This window comes from Schistocerca americana, chromosome 9, assembly GCF_021461395.2.
Source record: "Schistocerca americana isolate TAMUIC-IGC-003095 chromosome 9, iqSchAmer2.1, whole genome shotgun sequence".
Lineage (NCBI taxonomy): Eukaryota > Metazoa > Arthropoda > Insecta > Orthoptera > Acrididae > Schistocerca > Schistocerca americana.
This window is the reverse complement of record NC_060127.1, coordinates 31,674,966-31,690,575: the sequence shown is the minus strand read 5'-3', so window position 1 is coordinate 31,690,575 and position 15,610 is coordinate 31,674,966. Positions and strand designations below refer to the sequence as shown.

Genomic DNA, 15,610 nt, shown 5'->3' with positions numbered 1-15,610 from the left:
GTCTGTTACGTCGTGTCCGCATCTACTCTTCATGTGTTGTTTTTAAAATACTGTTTGTCAATACGTTTAATTGCGCCCATTGTTTTTCGTCTCTTATTGCTGTGTATATATCAATGTCTGTTTCTGTGAAATCTAAGTGTAGTGTTGTCTATTGTTCGCGTATTGCCCGCAGAAAAAGACAGTGTGTTCTGGGGAACCTTCTTCTCCGCATGTGCATGTGGGGGTCTGCCTCAGACTCACGCGGTTTAAGTGCGTGGGATAAGGTCCGTGTCCGGTTAAGAAATGTACTATACCACAGACAGTATGTGTCGCATTGAATTCTGCCGATGGGCTCAACTTCAGATTAAGAGGGATGACAAACGTTTTAATAAGATTTTATTTCCTGACAAGGCTACATTCACGAACCATGGAAATGTTAATTTGCATAACATGCATTACTGGTCAGCGGCAAGTTGCACCCCAAAAAACATGGTCGGTGAATGTATGGTGTGGGATTCTGGACGACAGAGTTGTTGTTGTTGTTGTTGTGGTCTTCAGTCCTGAGACTGGTTTGATGCAGCTCTCCATGCTACTCTATCCTGTGCAAGCTTCTTCATCTCCCAGTACCTACTGCAACCTAAATCCTTCTGAATCTGCTTAGTGTATTGATCTCCTGGTCTCCCTCTACGATATTTACCCTCCACGCTGCCCTCCAATGCTAAATTTGTGATCCCTTGATGCCTCAAAACATGTCCTACCAACCAATCCCTTCTTCTAGTCAAGTTGTGCCACAAACTTCTCTTCTCCCCAATCCTATTCAATACCTCCTCATTAGTTGCGTGATCTACCCACCTTATCTTCAACATTCTTCTGTAGCACCACATTTCGAAAGCTTCTTCTCTCTTCTTGTCCAAACTGGTTATCGTCCATGTTTCACTTCCATACATGGCTACACTCCATACAAATACTTTCAGAAACGACTTCCTGACACTTAAATCTATACTCGATGTTAACAAAATTCTCTTCTTCAGAAACGATTTCCTTGCCATTGCCAGTCTACATTTTATATCCTCTCTACTTCGACCATCATCAGTTATTTTACTCCCTAAATAGCAAAACTCCTTTACTATTTTAACTGTCTCATTTCCTAATCTAATACCCTCAGCATCACCCGATTTAATTTGACTACATTCCATTATCCTCGTTTTGCTTTTGTTGATGTTCATCTTATATCCTCCTTTCAAGACACTGTCCATTCCGCTCAACTGCTCTTCCAAGTACTTTGCTTCTCTGACAGAATTACAATGTAATTGGCGAACCTCAAAGTTTTTACTTCCTCTCCATGAATTTTAATACCTACTCCGAGTATTTCTTTCGTTTCCTTCACTGCTTGCTCAACATACAGATTGAATAACATCGGGGAGAGGCTACAACCCTGTCTCACTCCCTTCCCAACCACTGCTTCCCTTTCATACCCCTCGACTCTTATAACTGCCATCTGGTTTCTGTAAAAATTGTAAATAGCCTTTCGCTCCCTGTATTTTACCCCTGCCACCTTCAGAATTTGAAAGAGAGTATTCCAGTCAACATTGTCAAAAGCTTTCTCTAAGTGTACAAATGCAAGAAATGTAGGTTTGCCTTTTCTTAATCTTTCTTCTAAGATAAGTCGTAATGTTAGTATTGCCTCACGTGTTCCAACATTTCTACGGAATCCAAACTGATCTTCCCCGAGGCCCCCATTTCGTCGAATCTTAATGGTAGGAAGTACACGACATCCCTGTAAGAAACAGTAAGTCTCTTATTGGAAGGTATAACTTTAGGAACAAGGAACGGATTGTGGTATCAACACGATTGGTGTCCGACATATTTTCTGCTGATGGATAGAAATGTGTTGCAGACAAAATTCCCAAATTGTTGGATTGGACGCGCAGGAGATGTGTCGTGGCCGGCTCGTTCGCCAGACTTGACGCCTCTGGATTTTTTCTTATGGGGATTCGTAAAAGACAATGTTTATAAAGACGTTCGAACTACACCTGAAGATATGCGAGAGAGAATTATCAGAGCATGTACAGGGTGATTCAAAAAGAATACCACAACTTTAAAAGTGTGTATTTAATGAAAGAAACATAATATAACCTTCTGTTATACATCATTACAAAGAGTATTTAAAAAGGTTTTTTTTCACTCAAAAACAAGTTCAGAGATGTTCAATATGGCCCCCTCCAGACACACGAGCAATATCAACCCGATACTCCAACTCGTTCCACACTCTCTGTAGCATATCAGGCGTAACAGTTTGGACAGCTGCTGTTATTTCTCGTTTCAAATCATCAATGGTGGCTGGGAGAGGTGGCCGAAACACCATATCCTTAACATACCCCCATAAGAAAAAATCGCAGGGGGTGAGATCAGGGCTTCTTGGAGGCCAGTGATGAAGTGCTCTGTCACGGGCTGCCTGGCGGCCGATCCATCGCCTCGGGTAGTTGACGTTCAGGTAGTTACGGACAGATAAGTACCAATGTGGTGGCGCTCCATCCTGCTGAAATATGAATTGTTGTGCTTCTTGTTCGAGCTGAGGGAACAGCCAATTCTCTAACATCTCCAGATACTGTAGTCCAGTTACAGTAGCACCTTCGAAGAAAAAGGGACCAAAAACTTTATTGGCTGAAATGGCGAACAAATGTACAACTGAATGAAACTTTATAGCTCCCTTAATTCGCCGACAGATAGTGCTTAGCTCTGCCTTTTGTCGTTGCAGAGTTTTAAATTCCTAAAGTTGTGGTATTCTTTTTGAATCACCCTGTACTTCGATAAGTGCCGATGTGGTAAGGAATACCACTCAATCCGTAATAAGAAGATTTCAGCGCTGCATTGATACCAATGGTCATCACTTCAAACACCTTCTGTAAATAGACGTTCATTCCACCTTTGTGACCTTCGTTGACCTTCAAAGACCTTTCTGTTACACGTCTTTGGATTTGTCTCGAGAGCCGCTATCAGAAAACTATAGCATCCTATTTTAAATAACAAAATTGTCCTTCATATCCCTGAAGCAACCCCACTTAACAACAAAAAACCAACATATTATGACCCCCGTTGTCCCATGCAACTTTTGTCCCACAAATCTTTCAGCTCCTGTCATACTTTCGGAGTTATTCTAGGTGGCAATAGGTAGTGACTCACCCTGTACATGCAGTCTGAAGCGACGAACGAAAATTCGTCCAAGGCCGGGACTTGACCTCCGGTCCTCTGCACATTTGGCACATGTGCTAAACCTGGCACAGTGGCTTTGCACAACTGCATATACTATCCTAGCACGCCCCCCTCTTCAATACAAATTCTCAAAGGAGGCAGAAACCTGGCGCACAATTTCCTGAGCAACAAGTGCTCAGTGACAATTTCATCCAACAGTGAGCTGCACAGGATTGCAAGTGACTGCTGGGTTTCGTGAATGTGATGCGTCGACGCTCCATACTGAAAAATTAAAACAATTACAGCCCTCGGTCGCGAAAATTAATTCCTTTTGACCTAGTTTGCGGCCCCTTCTAAGACTGCCTTCATCAGAAATAAAACATTCAAAACTGGTATGTCACGTATAAAATAAGTATGAAGTGATAACGCTTTAGTCACAAAATACTAAAATAGAAAACATAGAAGGCTGGCCACTAAGGGCTGCACCACATGCCGAGCTGCGGAAGCATCAGACTGAGGTTCAGTTAATTTATTTAAATCTGATGTTTTATTTCTATTCATTTGTCACATTATTTTAATCACCGTATGAACTTTTCCATTTGTTTAATTTTTCTTTACATCATTCTTCTTCCAGTCGGAATTTCTGTGCCTATCAATTTCATTATATTTATCTATTATAATACTCAGTTATTTACAAATTTCAAATCTTCAATTAAAGAACGAAACACGAAATAATCTATGTATACTTGTTCAGTGGTAACTGGCCAGGTTAGCGGAGAGCACTAATGCGCTGCTTCCTGGAATTGGGTAGGCGCACTGGCCCCAAATCGAATTCTCCCAGCGGATTAACGACGGCTGGTGTGCCGGCCAGTCTAAATGGGGCTTTTAGGCGGTTTTCCACATACCACTATGTGAATACCAGGCTAGTCCCCATGTCCCGCCGGCCGGTGCCGCCAAGTGGTTCTATGCACTTCAGTGTGGAACCACGCGACCGCTACGGTCGCAGGTTCGAATCCTGCCTCGGGCATGGATGTGTGTGATGTCCTTAGGTTACTTAGGTTTAAGTAGTTCTTAGTGCTAGGGGACTGATGACCTCAAATGTTAAGTTGCATAGTGCTCAGAGCCATTTGAACTCCACGTCCCACCTCAGTTACACACTTCGCAGACATTTGCAACATGTTTGCACTCTTTCATGGTTTACACTAGGTGCAGACAGCCAGGGTACACTAATTCCGTCCTGGGTGGTATAGGATGGCGGCCACCCTTTAAAATTAACCATGCAAAATCCGCTCTTAACCATGCCGACCCTGTGCAAAATGCGGGACAAAGGCCAACGAAGAGGACTTGTCCAATGGTGTGAAAAACGTACTACTGTGACCGGAAGTGCAGTTTTTTAGTATGGTTATCATCATATAAACATTTAAAACACAACCAGAATATCTAATGCACTATCGACAAAATATGGCACATGAATATTTAAATGAGAGACGGGTTTATAAGTTAAACAAAATTCAAGCAAAATGAGAAATAGTCGTAACGAACGCAATAATGCGGATGAAAATGCAGGGTGATAAAGGAATGGTATCAAAATTAGTACATAACGAAAAGCACATGAACAAAGATTTAAAGAGGAGAAAGAATGATTCGACGAAAAATGAGAGCAAATGAAGAAGCTGATAGATATTGATTAGAATAGTGGGAATAAAAAATACAATTAATTCAATTAATTGAATAAAAATTATGATCTAAGTCATTTAGATAGAGATTTCAAAATAAGAAACCTACTGCCCATGACGAGACTCGAACCCACAACCTCCTACATGTGAAGCTGTTGTCCTATCCAACATACCGCGCAACCAGATTATTTAATGCAACGTTTTAAACTCTACTGAGCGTGACACAAAATTCCGAACTTTTCTTTTTTCATCGATTACTCGCAAACGAGAACCCACCAGAGTGAAAAGTTGCAGTTTGTGACACCTGGAATCTCAACCCACACTATCATATAGTTTCAAAAAGTCTATCGCCCCTCTCCTTGTTAGTTTTAATCCTCCCAGAAAGCTTCAAATGAGCGCATGCTCCACTACAGTGTGAAAATTCATTCTGCACCCCAACCGTACGGTAACTTGTCACCCGAAAATGTAGAGGTACCTCAAGTTCTAGTAGTCTCCGCAGGCGCGAACAGTGTCAGGAAGTCGTTTCTACCTAACAGGCGCCACCAGTGCTCTGCCGTACGATGATTTGCATTACAGTAGTCCGTTTATAACTTGCATTGTAATCGAGAGACGGAGTACAAAGACGGAGAACGGGACCAGACACGGGTGCTGCCTGCTATCTGATCCTCCCCTGTGAGACTTGGAAAGGTTATCCTTTCGGCTGGGCTCCCGCACCATTCATTGCCCTTGGGACTGCCTGACAGCTCCATTTAATCGCGCGCCCCCAGCATCCAGGGCTGAGGGCTGAGGGATGGAGACAGGCCCACTGTGTCGCCCTTGTGAAGGGCTGCCTGTCGGCTCGGAGGGCCGAACCCTTTGTGTCTTCCACCTCCATTCAGCGGCATCGACGCGGCGTGTTGCTTTTAGCCGACAACCGGCGTTCCTACCCAACCCCTACTGATTTCTGACGTTCTGCTTTACAATCCTCTCCAGCTCTTCACCTACATCTCCTTGCTTCTCCATACTCTCCATTTCGCAACATGTAGCACTGCGAAGAGTAGCAGAAGCTATTATTCACTTAGTAACATCTCCCTCTAAAGCGTAAACACGAGCGAAACGTTTTGATTAAGAAAAGTGCTGCTTTTTTTATTTTGTTCTTCAGTCCGAAGACCTATTTCATGCAGTAGCCCATGCTAGCCTATCTCGAACCAACCTCTTCATCTAGGCCTACATAAGTACTAAAATTTACATCCGCTCGAACCATCTTGCTGTACACAAACCTTGATCTCGCTCTGTAGTTTTTAACCCCATACTTCCGTTACCAAACTGACAATTCCTTGATGCCTCAGGATGTGTTCTATCAATTGATACACTCCTACTATCAAGTTTTGCCTGGTCTTTCTTTCTTCCCCATTTCGATTAAATACATTCTCATTAGCTATCCACACTCTCCATCTAATCTCAAGCATTCTCCTATACCATCATATTACCAAAATTATCCCATTGTATAGTATTTTGATCTGTTTATCGTCATGTTTCGTTTCGCTACAAGACTACGCTGCAGACGAACACCTTCCGTCAAAACTCCCTAACACCTATCTTTGTATTCCATGTTAAATAACTCCTATTTTAGACATCCTTTTCTAGCAATTACCAGTATGCATTTTATGTCTTATTTCTGACACCATCATTTATATAACTGCCCAAACAACAAAACGTATCTACTGCTTTTAGTATTTCATTTCGTAATCAAATTTCATCATTACTTCGTATTTTAATTCGGCCATATTCCGTTACCCTTATATTACCATCCTCAATTTTGACTATATAATCTGTTTTCGCGGCGCTACGCACTCGGTTCAATTGCTCTTGCAAGTCCTTTGCCGTCTCTGACAAAATTACAATCCCATCGACAAACTTCCAAGCTTTTATCTCTTCTCCCTGAACTGTAATTCAGCTTCGCATTTTCTCTTTAGTTTCCCTCACAGCTTGCCCAATTTACCTTTTGCATAACGTCTGGTTTATGCTACAACTCTGGTTTATCCCAATCAACTACTGACTCCCGTACCAAGTCCTTCGATACTTGTACCTTCAGTTTTTTCTTACTAGAAGTAGTGTACAATCTTTTGCCCTTTATCTCTTTCCCCTTTCATTTTTAGAATGTCAAAACGCGTATTCCATTGAATATTGTCTAAAGCTTTCTCTAAATTTACAAATGTTGTAATCGCAGGTTTGCACTTCTTCAGCCTATCTTCAAAGTTCAGTGTTTCCCTCTTGTTGCAATATTTCACCTAAAACCAAACTGATTTTCCCCGAGATCTGCTTCCATTAGTTTTTCCATATTTCTACAAATTATTCGTGACACAATTTGGCAACTATGCCCGTCTAAAATGATGGTTCAGTTATATTCACACCTGTTTTCACAGCCTTAATTGGATTAGCGATTATTATTTTGTTCTTGAAGTCTTGGCTCGTTCTCCCCAGTATCTCAGTCAATCTGAAAGAATGTCGTCTGCTCCAGGTGCTTTGTTTCCATTTAGCTCTTTCAGCGACGTCAAATTAATCTTGCATTATCACATATCGTTATCTATTTCATTTGGTATAGTATTGTCTTCAACTTTCATTCCTTTGTATAACCTTCATGCATGTTAATTCAGCTTTTCACCCTTCCCTTCCTTGCTTTGATGGCTATTCGTTGATCATCTGTGCTCTTCATATACAGGTGCCTGATTCTCATTTGTCCCAATGTTTCTTCAGTTTTCCTATAGGAGATAATTGTCTATCCCATGGCCATATCTGTCCCTGCTGCTTTGTATTAATCCTGTAGCCAGTCCTGATTTGCCATTTTCCCCTCATGTCAGCCTCATTTTTTAGACATTTCCTGATGCTTCATCTCTGCATTTTTGCAATTTCTTCACAGAACCCTAAATTTGGAGCCAGTTTGAGTGGCCGAGCGGTTCTAGGCGCTACAGTCTGGAACCGCGCGACCGCTACGGCCGCAGGTTGGAATCCTGCCTCGGGCATGGATGTGTGTGATGTCCTTAGGTTAGTTAGGTTTAAGTAGTTCTAAGTTCTAGGGGACTGATGACCTCAGCAGTTAAGTCCCATAGTGCTCAGAGCCATTTGAACCATTTTGAACCTAAATTTGGATGGCGAGACACGGATTAAAACCACAGTCTCCTTGATTGAGAACCCACTGCAGTATGCAATACGCCGCCTCCCTCGGTAGTGAAGCAGCTGTAAGTACGACGGGCACAGAGATATGTATAGTGGTCAGAACAGTTAGGTAGCTCGATCTTGAAATCAATGAGGATCATTTCCAACTGTGGTATCTACCACGATGCCCTACGCCGATACACAACAAACTTATCCCCGGCATTCCTGAGTCAACTGATATGGTACTTAAGACTGTCAATTTATTAAAAACGCTGTAAAGCGTTTTGACTGCTGGTATGTTTCTGGGCAATTGCATCGGAGGCTGTGGTAAAAATTGCACAATATTGGTCAGAGGAAGCTGCCTGCCATATTCGTGTCACATCTGAAGACGACGAGCAACTGACATGTTTCAGTGAACCCGCTATAATACATAATGGGGCTAGCGTTTATTACTGTGGATTCACACAGAAGGAACTGCAGTATTCGTTCTTCCTTAAAGTGCTCTCAAATCTATACCATTTTTACTTCTAATTAATCTCGAGTCCAAATCATAACAGAGTACTTTGTGAAGTATCAACAGGAGCAGTCGTCTGCGTCCACACTACTGATGACTTGCTTCAGAATTCAAAATCAACATCTTTGCATTGTAGCGTTGAATAAATGAATGCGCCACTTAAAATCACTAATTATATCACAATGTCAGCAGTGTTCAAGAATATCAGATGTAGAAGCATGGAACCGGAATAAGGAGGAGGAGGATATTAGTGTTTAACGTCCCGTCGACAACGAGGTCATTAGAGACGGAGCGCAAGCTCGGGAGAGGGAAGGATGGGAAGGGAAATCGGCCGTGCCCTTTCAAAGGAACCATCCCGGCATTTGCCTGAAGCGATTTAGGCAAATCACGGAAAACCTAAATCAGGATGGCCGGAGACGGGATTGAACCGTCGTCCTCCCGAATGCGAGTCCAGTGTGCTAACCACTGCGCCACCTCACTCGGTGAACCGGAATAAGTACACGTCTCTTGTTTGAAACTGATAATATTTTATTAAAATAATCTTCAGTGCTGTTTATACATTTCTCCCACCTCTCCGGCGGGCTATGAATGCTACGCCAAATAAATAGTTCTTCTTTTGAAGCGAACTAGTGAGCGAGCCATTTTCGTACATTTTTATACGGACTGAAGCGTTGGTCAGCAAGAGCGTGTCCCAGTGATGCAAACAGATGTAATTGGAGTCAAGTCTGGGGAATAAGCTGCACACCCTAGTAATTTCCAACTGAACGATTTGATTGTTTCCCTGGCCCGTTTTGCTGCTTGTGATGGGGCGTTATCATGGAGCAATATGAATTTGGGTGGCCTTCTTCCATATTCCGGTCGTTTTTCACGTAATGCTCGATTTAAATCGATCATTTGCTGTTGGCATCGGTCAGTGTTCACGGTTTCACCGGGGTTTAGCAGCTCATGATAGATGACACGCTTCTGATCCCACCATCACAGAGCATTGCCTTCTGTCCAGAGCGACTTGGACTTGCAAAGAACGTCGATGGTTTGCCTGGATTCACCCATGATGTACCACGATTAGCATTCTCAAAATATATCCATCTTTCACCACCTGTCGCTATTCTAGGGAGAAACGACTTTTTTGTGTATCTGGCGAGCACCATTTTGCGGGTGGTCTTTCTATTTACTTGTTGTCTTTCATTCAGTTCATGCGGAACTTATTTTCCCACTTTCTGCACCTTTCCCGTAGCTTTCAACTGAAGAAAAACGTCTTTCTGGGTCACATCCAATTGATCCGCGAGTTGCTGTTGAGTTTGAGTATCATGTTCATCCAATAAAGACTGCAATTCGATGTCTTCGAACGTTTTTAGTGGTTTCCCACGCTCGTCGTTTCTCTCGTGAAGACCACCATTTTTGTATATTTTGAACCATTCGAAACACTGGGTTTCCCCAAGAACACGTTCGTCAAAGCTTCCACAAGAATTCGATGCGATTCTACAGTATTTTTCTTCAAATGATAACAGAAAACCAACGCTGTCCGAAACAAAAATTTTATCGACGACGACGAACTATTAACCACGGCTTTGTAGAGAAGCAATTGAAATATATAAACATAGGGACAATTTTAATCGGAAAGAAGAGACCATGAAACTTAGTGATATTTGGACAGTAGCACTACAGAATTGCTAGACAGTTTTATCCGTGACGAGATTACGATCGATAGTTAAGTTTTATCTCTGACAAAGATTATCTCTGCGTATCACGTGTAACTCTGGTCACGCCCACTTTCTACGATATATAAGTCGCTCTCAGACGTCCGACCCGTCAGTCGGCAAGACTCACCGGAGGAGAATACACCCCTCTGAAGATGTCCAGCGCAGCTCTGGACGAAACGTTAGGAGCTGAAGAGTTTCATGGACCACGACCTTACATCCCGGAAGGTTTACCAGAAGATATGTCATCCGGTCGTGAAAGCTTTCATACTATGAATAAAGTAGCTCACTTACTTTTCTCCAGCAGGCGAAGTCAGGCACCACGTAGATTCCTGAAACAAAAAGAGATTCCCTTTTTATTGTGAACAGTAGCAGGTTCCAGTTAAAACAGAAAGTTCTGACGTCCATCACAGTAAGGTTTGTAGATTTACGTTCATACGGAACAGGTATGCACAAAATATGACTGACCTAATAATACAGTTGTTACAGAGGAGTGATGGGTCACGTGAGGCAGGCTACTTCGCAATAGGTACAGAATTCTCACAATACGGCAAACTCTGCACAGGTTCACTACACTGTAGTTCCGTGTAGAAATACAAATACAGTGCAAAACTAGAACAAGAGCATAATGTAACCCGCACTCTATTCAACGATTAAAACAACTGTAACATACCGATATAATTACGTGTAATAATCTATAACCGTCGTTTTTTAGTCTTGAGTGTACCTATTTTTGAGGTAGTATGTTCTATTAGACGTCGTTAATTAGTTTAGACAACTTTCTAAGTTCTCCCCTCTGTTAACGAAAATATTTTAATTTGCATAAAGTGAAAATTATAAAATATGATGTAAAAGTAGAGCATCTTGTGTAGAGTAGTATCGTATATATGTGAAGTAGGAAAGAAAATTTTAATGTTATTCATAACTAACAAAGTACAAGTAGCTGTAGATGGTGAGTACGATCCTAACTCCTAAGAAAATGTATAAGTTCCTTCGTCGAGTGTGTCTGATATCACTGACGTGACATCAGGAGAAATTTTTCACCAGGCCCTCACATTTTGTGAGAGACACTATCTTTTAGGCATTTTTATGTGATCACCGTGCACTCAGAATTGAAAAGTCAGACGTGACGCGATCGAGGGACTACTAGAGACACCGCCCAAGACATCTGGATTTTTCAGGGTGGGTTCCATTCCGCGTTTCATCGGACTTTATTATCCGGAAAGCCCTCATAAAATGCGATAAGGAGTTGTAGGAGGAGAGAGAGAAATAGGAGAAAGATCAAGAGGAGGAGGTATTATCAACTAGAGAGACTACTGGAATAAACAAAAAGTAAGTTGGAGGATGTAACAACAACAACGCTGTACTATTATACAAATAATATTTTTTTCTGATTTTTCGATAAATTAGTGTAATCGATGTTCTGATTTCATTTCTTTTTTGTTTCATGTCATTGTGTTAAGAAAACTGTAAACAAATTTCAGTGTGAATATTAATGTTTATGTCAAATGTCAAGCAATATTGTAATAGAATTGAAAGGTAACAAATGTTGGATCTGTTGTAACATGTTTGAAATTGTAACTGTGCGTCTGGTCCATACGTAGGCAATGTGTTAGGATATGTAGAATGCAAAACCTCGGGTGAATACCCTGTCTGTAAGGGAGCGGTAAAAGGTGGATGGCAGGCGAGCGCGGGAAAATGCACACGGGCACTGCACGGCATAACGGGCTCAGCAGTAGTAGTCGGAGTTGAGCATTGGTCTGAGAAACACGTCCTGGATCGAGGAGGCTCTCCTGGAAGACGTAGTTTCATATATGCCGTTCTGACGCCTATACAGCATGGCAAAATTCCATAGGCACTAAATGGGAAAGTATTGCGACGCTATGAAGAAGTAAAGTGCCGATACATCAAGAGCCATTGCTGTGGTTGTATGTGTGCTCTGTGCCTCGCCATCTCGCCGCCCGCCAACCGCCACATCGATACAAACAGGTTGAAACTTTTAGTACTGTATTCGTGTGGACCAGTGTTACTTTTGTTCCATACTGTCCAATAACAACTTAAATTTTACCAGAACTGCCCTATCATTTAATTATCCTCACAACTAACCTAGACAGGGTCCTTTCCAAATGTTGTGCAATCCGAGTGTCCCGAAATGAAGAATTAAAGTTTATGTTAATAATAATTACCGGCAGACCTAGCTATGTTAGAATGATGTTTAAAGAACTTTTTTGTTAATGAACTAATAGACGAAGAACAAAGGTCTGACGAAGTTGGAAGATAATTTTGAAATTGGTTTAGTAATGAAGTTTAATTATTTCGAGACAGATATAATGGTATTTAAATGAGCAGGAAATAAGATAAAAAAAGTAGTAACTCATATAGTGGAAATTTTGAGCACACAATGATTTCAGTAATTAATTGTTTTAATACAGTGATCATAACAGTTTCAAGGTCCCCCCCCCCTTTTTTTTTATTCGTTTGAATTCTGAAGGGTTCTAAAGTGATTTGAGCAGCAAAGTCAAAGCCAAAATAGAAACCAAAATTTATCAGTGTTTTACCTTTATCAAAATTGACATTGTGTGTGTGTTTCTAAAGTGCTATTTCTAGGATAACCTATGCCCGATTTTAATCAGATCAATAGACAGTACGAAGTTTTGTAGTAAACATTATAGTGTAATGTTATGTATTTATGGTTTATCCATATTAGTACAGAAAGTGAAATTATCAGTTCAGTAGATTTTCTGGTTCTAAAATTTACCATATTATGCAGTGTTATTACGTGTTGTTTTGCTTGAACGTACATCAACTTGTACAGGAAAGAAACTCAGTTAATGCCTAATTAGGCTGGCGACCGTATTATTAACAAATTGGTAGCATCTTCTGTGTTGTTTCTTGTCCGTCCTGACGTGTAGTAGCATTTCGGACTTGCTTGACGTATCATTGTTATTACCGAGTGGGTGTAAGTCTGATTTGCCTCCATTCGGGTACACGCGGTCAATTACTATACAAAAATCCTTTCTCATAAGGTGAAGCCCGTCAACTTACCATAGTACAGACTTTAAGGAGTATCGTGTGCCTCGAAAGCGCAGCGTTACAATGACAATAAAAGTGGGTAAGTGATTTAGCATTTGAAAAAGGAGTACAAAAGGTTAGGGTGTGGATGTGTAAAAGGGAGGACAGCAGGAGTATCATAGAAGAAAGCAACAAGATATGGAAATGAAACAGAAAATTAAAGAGATTAGATAAGAGGTTGAGAAGGAGGAGAATTAGGAGAATAGATGACAATGCAAAATAGAATACGAGTATGTATTGTATTATATTCACAGTTACGAATATGAGCCACCTACCGTTATATAATGGAATGACAGCAATGAAAATTTGTACAGGTTCCGAATTCGAACCCGGCTTTAAAGTTTTGCGCGAGCGCTCGCTTCACTGGTCCGGCTATCTGAAAACGACTCGCAGACCCAAACTTCTACATGTCGTCGTCCGTGTGCCGCACCTGTAGTCGTACATGATATTAATGTTACTCCATACAGGGGAGTCATTGTGTTTGTAAGTCGCAGGCCTGGTAACGGCTGATATATGCGTTATTGAAGTATTTTTGTAGTGAAGAAAAACGATGCAGTGTTGTTTCGGAGCAGGAGCTATGGCGACTGGACCCGCCATGAAATATATGAAATGTATTTGCAGCTGAGAATACGAGGAACCATCAGCTGTACAATGTATGCTGGGCAGGGACTTTCTATTAAAATGGCCTCCCCTGTACAAGAATTACACAAAGTGCATACGAGTACATAGGAGAGACGACATATGGAAGTCTGGGACAAGCCATAACTTGTGAACGGATGGCCAAAGCGGTTAAGGTGATCGCTCACATAAAGTGGGAAATCCGGGTTCGAGGCCCGGTCTGTTACAAATTTTCAATATCGTAATTCCATTATACAGCTGGATGTGGGTCATATTTCCAACTGGGAACACATTTCAAGTCTTTCGTAGCGGCTGTATTCACTACAGTGCTTGTTACTTGTTCACAAACTTGGCACTTCGATTCTGTATGCAGAAAAAAGTTTTACACTACTGGCCATTAAAATTGCTACATCACGAAGATGTGCTACAGACGCGAAAATTAACCGACAGGAACAAGATGCTGTGATATGCAAATGATTAGCTTTTCAGAGCATTCACACAAGATTGGCACCCATGGCGACACCTACAACTTGCTGACATGAGCAAAGTTTCCAACCGATTTCTCATACACAAACAGCAGTTGACCGGCGTTGCCTGGTGAAACGTTATTGTGATGCCTCATGTAAGGAGGAGAAATGCGTACGTGATTGCGGTTTATCGTATAGCGAAATTGCTGATCGCGTTGGTCGAGATCCAATGACTTTTAGCAGAATATGGAATCGGTGGGTTCAGGAGGGTAATACGGAACGCCGTGCTGGATCCCAACGGCCTCGTATCACTGGCAGTCGAGATGACAGGCATCTTATCCTCATGGCTGTAACGGATCGTGCAGCCACGTCTCGATCCCTGAGCCAACAGATGGGGACGGTTGCAAGACAACAACCATCTGCACCAACAGTTCGACGACGTTTGCAGAAGCATGGACTACCATTTCGGAGACCATGGTTGCGGTTACCCTTGACGCTGCATCACAGACAGGAGCGCCTGCGACCGTGTACTCGACGACGAACCTGGGTGCACGAATGGCAAAACGTCATTTTTTCGGATGAGTCCAGGTTCTGTTTACAGCATCGTGATGGTCGCAACCGTGTTTGGCGACATCGCGGCGAACGCACATTGGAAGCGTGTATTCGTCATCATCATACTGGCGTATCACCCGGCGTGATGGTATGGGGTGCCATTGGTTACACGTCTCGGTCACCTCTTGTTCGCATTGACGGCACTTTGAAAAGTGGACGTTACATTTCAGATGTGTTACTACGACCCGTGACTCCACCCTTCATTCGATCCGTACGAAACCCTACGTTTCAGCAGGATAATGCACGACCGCATATTGCAGGTCCTGTACGGGCCTTTCTGGATATAGAAAATGTTGGACTGCTGCCCCGGTCAGCACATTCTCCAGATCTCTCACGAATTGAAAACGTCAGGTCAATGGTGGCCGAGCAACTGGCTCGTCACAATACACAATACACAATACACAATACACCAGTCACTACGCTCGATGAACTGTGGTATCGTGTTGAAGCTGCACGGGCAGCCGTACCTGTTCGCGCCATCCAAGCTCTGTTTGACTCAATGCGCAGGCGTATCAAGATCGTTATTAGGGCCAGAGGTGGTTGTTCTGGGTACTGATTTCTCAGGATCTATGCACCCAAATTGCGTGAAAATGTAAACACATGTCACTTCTAGTATAATATATTTGTACAATGACTACCCGTTTATCA

The 15,610-nt window shown here is 42.1% G+C and overlaps 1 protein-coding gene across 3 annotated transcripts in view; it reads right to left on the bottom strand.

Annotated features, from left to right (window-relative positions):
- Nucleotides 1–15,610, bottom strand: part of LOC124551002 (connectin-like) — a 750,563-nt gene that overhangs the window by 316,279 nt on the left and 418,674 nt on the right. For all 3 annotated transcript variants that reach the window (XM_047125840.1, XM_047125839.1, XM_047125838.1), the window contains one exon: nt 10,488–10,525. The gene's annotated coding sequence lies outside the window, so the exon portion shown is untranslated. The remainder of the gene's footprint in view (nt 1–10,487; nt 10,526–15,610) is intronic.